Source organism: Micromys minutus (genome assembly GCF_963924665.1).
Source record: "Micromys minutus genome assembly, chromosome: X".
In the NCBI taxonomy this organism is placed as follows: domain Eukaryota; kingdom Metazoa; phylum Chordata; class Mammalia; order Rodentia; family Muridae; genus Micromys; species Micromys minutus.
This window is the reverse complement of record NC_137970.1, coordinates 73711496-73718281: the sequence shown is the minus strand read 5'-3', so window position 1 is coordinate 73718281 and position 6786 is coordinate 73711496. Positions and strand designations below refer to the sequence as shown.

Below are 6786 nucleotides of genomic sequence, written 5' to 3'. Positions count from 1 at the left end.
CTTTTCTTCAGTTCCTGCAGTTCTTTTTCTTTTTTTTTTTTAAGAATTGTTTATTTATTTCATGTATGTGAGTACACTGTAGCTGTCTTCAGACACACCAGAAGAGGTGATGTGATCAGACACATCAGATCTCATTACAAATGATTGTGAGCCACCCTGTGGTTGCTGGGAATTGAACTCATGACCTCTGGAAGAGCAGTCAGTGTTCTTAACCTCTGAGCCATCTCTTCGGCCCTCTGCAGTTCTTTTAGATAGGAACAATTCTGGGTCAGAAATGTTGGCTGTGGGTTAGTAACCCTGTTCTTCCACTTGAGACTCTGTGTCTCTACTAGAGGTGAACTCTTCAACTTCTCTCTCCTTATTGTTTGGACACTTTGGCTAAGGCCACACCCATTGAGTCTGAGAGTCACCAGCTGAATCTCTGGTACTTTCTAGAGAGTCCCCCACCTCCCACCCCTGAGGTTGCATTCATTCTCCTGGCTCTCTGAATTTCTCTTCTGTTCCTCCCCCCATACTCCATCCTGCCCCCCCATTACCTTCTCCTACCCTGATCCCTCCCTCCCTCTGCCTCCCAGGATTATTTCCTTCCCCTTTCTAAGTGGGATTGCAGCATCCTCATTTGGACCTTTTTTTTTTGTTACACATCTTATGGTCTGTAGGTTGTATCCTAGGTATTCTGTACTTTTGGCTAATATCCACTTATCAGTGAGTACACACCATGCATATTCTTTGGGGTTTGGGTTACCTCACTTAGCATGAAATTTTCTAGTCACATCCAGTTGCCTGTAATATTCATGAAGTCATCGTTTTTAATGGCTGAATATTATTCCACTGTGTAAATGAACCACATTTTCTGTATCCATTCTTCAGCTGAAGCGTATCTGGATTGTTTCTAGCTTCTGGCTATTACAAATAAGTCTGCTATGAATGTAGTAGAGCATGTGTCCTTGTGGTGTGGTGGGGTATCTTTTGGGTATATGCCCAAGAGTGGTATAGCTGGGTCTTCAGGTAGAACTGTTTCTAATTTTCTGAGGAACCTTCAGATTGGTTTCCGTAGTGATTATACCAGTTGCAATCCCACCAACAGTGGAGGAGTGTCCCTCCTTTTCCACATCTTTGCCAGCATCTGCTGTCACCTGCATTTTTGATCATAGCCATTCTGATTGGTATGAGGTGGAATCTTGTGGTCGTTTTGATTTGCATTTTTCTGAAGACTAGAGATGTTGAACATTTCTTTAGGTGCTTCTCAGCCATTTGAGAATCCTCTGTTGTTCTCTGTTTAGCTCTGTGCCCCATTTTTAATTGGACTATTTGTTTTTATGGAGATTAACTTCTTGATTTCTTTATATATTTTAGATACCAGTCCTCAATTGGATGTAGGGTTAGTGAAGATTTTTTACCCCCATCTGTAGGTTGTTGATTTGTCCTATTGACGGTGTCCTTTGGTTTACAGAGGCTGTTCAGTTTCATGAGGTTCCATTTACCAGTTGTTGATCTTAGAGCCTGAGCCATTGGTGTTGTATTCAGGAAATTTCTCCTTGTGCTAGTGCATACACAGGTTGGTCTAGGGCCCCCAGCACATATGTAGCAGAGGACTGCCTGGTCTGGCCTCAGTGGGAGAAGATGGCCTAATTCTGGAGAGACTTGAGGCCCCAGGAAAGGGCGAGGCCTGCTGAGGGGGGACCCTCTTGGAGGCAAGAGAGATGGGATTAGGAATTTGGGGGGATACAGGGGGGGGGGAACAATGGCTGGAATGTAAATAAATAAAAATTTTCAAAAGATATAGGACAAAATGGTTAAGATGAAGTATATCATTGTTGAGCTGAGCAGATGGCATCATTGGCTACTGTCTGGTTGATCACCAGGGCTTATGCTCAGACAGCCTGACATCAGTTCAGGCTAGCAAGTGAACTTGATCTTGATACATTCTTAAGTATTTTAACAGAATCTGTACCAGGGATAACGCAAATTCTAAGCTGCTTCTTAAGATAAGTATGAACTAAATGTATATTGTGTTTGGATAATCTTAACTATTACAATAAATATTTGTGACCAGTAAAGAACAATAAATCAAAAAGGAATCCTGTACATTATGGTTCAAAACCGTGACCAAAATCTCTGGTTAGATGAATAAACCATGATTAAGTTATAAGAAAAAAATCAGGACTTTTTAAAAAGTTCTTTAACACCAAGACTGGGATATTTTGATGGGTTTTCAAGGGGGAAATGCACAGCATAACAACTCAGAATTCTCAACAGAAGATTGTCAGCTACTTGTACAAAAAAAAAAAAAAAAAGCAAAATAAACCAACATGTGGGTGGCTGCTTCCCATTGACTGTATGGGGGAAGGTGACAGGCTTCTGCGCTATCCTGACAATGGTCCAGTCACCTGAACCTGTCTTGTAATGGGGGAATGCCTTGTCCTTGTGGTCCTCGGCTAGGAAGCACCACCGAATTCCTTGATATCCACAGCACCCTGGCCTCCTATTACCTCACTGCCCAACATGCCCATTATGGTGAAGATTGTGAAACTCCGAAAGCAGAACGTGGCAGAGTACAGCTCTTTATCTGCAGCCCATAGTGGAGAGTTCTGGGGATGCAGGCCAAGAGGAGGCTCTGACCTTGCTTTTCTATCCAGTTTTGTATTTTTTAGTAGGACTTGATTGTACTTTTCTCCTTCATAGTGTCAACCCATGCTGCAGGCTCTGAACGTTGAAGTTCTGTAATACCGAGAACAGATTCCTAGTCCAAGACTTAGGAGTTTTCTAAAATCATTGACCACCTTAGATTATACACATAGCATTTCTGAAGAACTTACACATCCAGGGTCCATTGAAGACATTTGGGAGTTCCTAAAGCTATATCCTTTAAAAGAACAGAAAGAAGGGCTTCCCTCCGCCTGCAGGTCCCGACACATCTCCCTGGTCGCCGTTGCCGTTGCCTCACTGCCGACTTGCCGAGGACCCACGCAGAGCCACCAGCCAGCCAAGATGCCCAAGCCAATCAATGTCCGGGTGACCACCATGGATGCGGAGCTGGAGTTCGGCATCCAGTCGAACACCACGGGGAAGCAGCTGTTTGATCAGTTGGTAAAGGCCGTTGGCCTCCGGGAAGTGTGGTACTTCGGCCTCCAGTATGTAGACAATAAAGGATTTCCTACCTGGCTGAAACTTGATAAAAAGGTCTCTGCACAGGAGGTTCGAAAGGAGAACCCTGTCCAGTTCAAATTCCGGGCCAAGTTCTAGCCTGAGGACGCGGCTGAGGAGCTCATCCAGGACATCACACGAAAACTCTTCTTCCTGCAAGTCAAGGAAGGGATCCTCAGCGATGAGATCTGCTGCCCCCCAGAGACTGCCGTGCTCCTGCGGTCCTATGCGGTTCAGGCCAAGTTTGGAGATTATAACAAGGAAATGCACAAGTCTGGGTACCTCAGCTCTGAGCGACTGATCCCTCAGAGAGTCATGGACCAGCACAAGCTCAGCAGGGACCAGTGGGAGGACCGGATCCAGGTGTGGCACGCAGAACACGGAGGGATACTCAAGGACAAGGCTATGCTAGAATACCTGAAGATTGCCCGGGACCTGGAAATGTATGGGATCAACTATTTCGAGATCAAAAACAAGAAAGGAACAGACCTTTTGGCTTGGAGTCGATGCCCTTGGACTTAACATTTATGAGAAAGATGACAAGTTGACCCCGAAGATCGGTTTCCCTTGGAGTGAAATCAGGAACATCTCTTTCAACGACCAGAAGTTTGTCATCAAGCCCATCGACAAGAAGGCACCTGACTTTGTGTTCTATGCTCCGCGCCTGAGAATTAACAAGCGGATTCTGCAGCTCTGCATGGGGAACCATGAGCTTTACATGCGCCGCAGGAAGCCCGACACCATCGAGGTGCAGCAGATGAAGGCACAGGCTCGGGAGGAGAAGCACCAGAAGCAGCTGGAACGACAACGGTTGGAAACGAAAAAGAAGAGGAGAGAAACTGGAGAGAGAGAGAGAGAAGGAACAGATGCTCCGGGAGAAGGAGGAGCTGATGCTTCGGCTGCAGGATGATGAGCAGAAGACCAAGAGGGCGGAGAAAGAGCTCTCCGAGCAGATCGAGAAGGCCCTGCAGCTGGAGGAAGAGAGGAGGCGAGCCCAGGAGGAGGCTGAACGTCTGGAGGCCGACCGCGTGGAGGCCCTGCAGGCCAAGGAAGAACTGGAAAGACAGGCACAGGATCAGATAGAGAGCCAGGAGCAGCGGGCTGCAGAGCTGGCAGAGTACACTGCCAAGATTGCGCTGCTGGAGGAGGCGCGGAGGCGCAAGGAGGACGAGGTGGAGGAGTGGCAGCACCGGGCTAAGGAAGCCCAGGACGACCTGGTGAAGACCACGGAGGAGCTGCACCCGGTGATGACAGCTCCCCCACCCCCACCACCCCCAGTGTACGAGCCCGTGAATTACCGTGTGCAGGAGGGACTGCAGGATGAGGGGGCAGAGCCCATGGGCTACAGTGCCGAGCTCTCCAGTGAGGGCATCCTGGACGACCGTAAGGAGGGGAAGCGGATCACAGAGGCCGAGAAGAATGAGCGCGGCAGCTGCTGACTCTGATCAACGAGTTGTCCCGGGCCAGGGATGAGAATAAGAGGACCCACAATGACATCACCCACAACGAGAACATGCGGCAAGGCCGGGACAGGTATAAGACACTGCGGCAGATCAGACAGGGCAACACCAAGCAGCACATTGACGAGTTCGAGGCCATGTAGAGGCCAGGCCGAGACCAAGGGTGGAGGGCACCTCACAGCAGGCAGGTGTCACACTTGGCTCTTTAGTACTCTTAAGTCTAGAAACCTCCTTGCTGTGTTCCAGTCCTTTAAAGAGCAGTTACCGGGCCGACGCTCTGCCCCGGGACCCAGTGGAACCCTCTCTGGTTCCTTCCAATTGTATCACACAGTGCCAAACAGGCCAGATTTTATGACAGTTACCGAATCACTTCCTGTTTGGAGCAGGAATTTGGGTGGCTGGCCCGAATGACACAAGATTCAGTGTCACTGGAGACAGCACTGTGGCTCACACACGGGTGCCATACTTACTCCATAGTTCTTGCAATGAGCTCAAATTGATTTTGTTCTTGATTTCTATGAAGGATCCATCTCTGTGTGTTGAGGGGTGAAAATGATTTTGAAATTTGAGTCTTAAAGGACGCCCCCACACGTCTCCTTCCTCCAGACCGCCGGCAGAGTCTCCGGCGGTGCTTCAGAGTGTACGGTACAGGACTCGATACAAAATTCTCATGCTTACCTCTTAGCATTGTTGGACTTCTATACCTAATGATCTGCTAGAGAGAATAGTATTTATATAAAAGCGATAATATGGGTTTGTAACTTTAGTTTTAAAAAAGGAAAGTTTTGTTCTGTATATTTTGTTACCTTTTACAGAATAAAATATTAAGAACCATGTCATTGCGACACTTGGTCTGACACCGGGGCAAGTGAGAAACGGACGATTAATCGCCGCTGTACAAAAATGTTAGTGGGCATGTAAGACACACTTCTTGTCAGTCTCTTCAGTGACAGCATGCATACTCCAGCCTGCTTATTGTGAGCAACTTGCTCTTGTTTTGAGTTTGTCTTCCTTCCCTGCGCTGGACTGTCCTTTTCGGTTGTGATGATTGTGCACCAGATTTACACAAAATAAAAACTCTCCAAGAAAAAAAAAGTACAGAAAGCATCTCATAGCCTGTCCTAATGAAGTACTTTTATTTATTTATTTTTTGGTATTTCCAGTGATAGTTTATTGATTTCCAAATGCACAGGGGTGCCAAGTCCAAACATCCTGGGATAGCAGTAAATCTCTCTTACAAAATAATTTACAGTGTGAAAATGATATACTGAAACATTAACTCAGATATGTAATTCCCTTGAAAGATTGAGTGTTCCCTTGTTTAGTGTGAAGGGTGGAAGGGGAAGATGACTAAGGAGGGATGTGACTATGCACTCAACAACAGGCAGAAGACAACAAACTCGTTGGTTCTACCCACTCACATGCACTGTGGCTTGTCACTGTAAAGACTGGTCAGATTTAACTTCCATAAAGTATAAATGCTTGGTCCCCTTAAAGCCACATCAAGCCCAGCATGGACTCTGGCTACTTTCCCAACAGTGCACTCCAAGTGTCTCCATTTATTTTCACTTTCCTGCTCTGGTCCTTGCTCTAGAGTTTCTGCTCAGCCTCAAATAGTAATGGAAAAATCAAGTGATCCGAATGTTCTTCTATGATTTGGGGAATACCTGGCTCCTGTGGCTCTCAGAATTCCATAGGATGGTGGGCCTCAGAAACACTGATGGGTGAAGGCAGCCTCAGTGAGCCTTTTCTCTTAGGGCAGGCTGGACTTGATTTATAATGGGACCTTTGCCCTTAAACAAACAAAAAAATCTAGATGTGCTCAGCACATAGTAATCATGCAACCAATTTACTGAGAAGTGTGCACTGAGCACTATTTCGTGAGAGCAGAATATCAGGACTCAGTAAGGCATTTTCTTTGTGGGAGAGAGGACCTCTTAAAGCACTGACTACCATTCTGCAGTTCCACTCTTGGGCCCAGATGGAATGACAATCCAGGTCACCAAATGACAAGGCATCTAAAATTCCCATGTTATTAGACATGATGGAAGAGGTCTGGGGTGCCATCTTGGCTTACTGCTGTAAGAACTGACATCTGCTTTGCGCTTCCCTTAACTCTTAAATAATTAAGTGGCATAGTATATGTGGGTGTGTGCAAATCTCACTCTCATTTTCTCTG

The 6786-nt window shown here is 46.5% G+C and overlaps 1 pseudogene across 1 annotated transcript; it reads left to right on the top strand.

Annotated features, from left to right (window-relative positions):
• The first annotated feature begins 2991 nt into the window (after nucleotides 1–2991).
• On the top strand, nucleotides 2992–4750 carry LOC308414600 (ezrin-like; annotated as a pseudogene). The gene has a single exon. The product of its transcript is annotated as an ezrin-like (transcript).
• Nucleotides 4751–6786: the final 2036 nt, after the last annotated feature.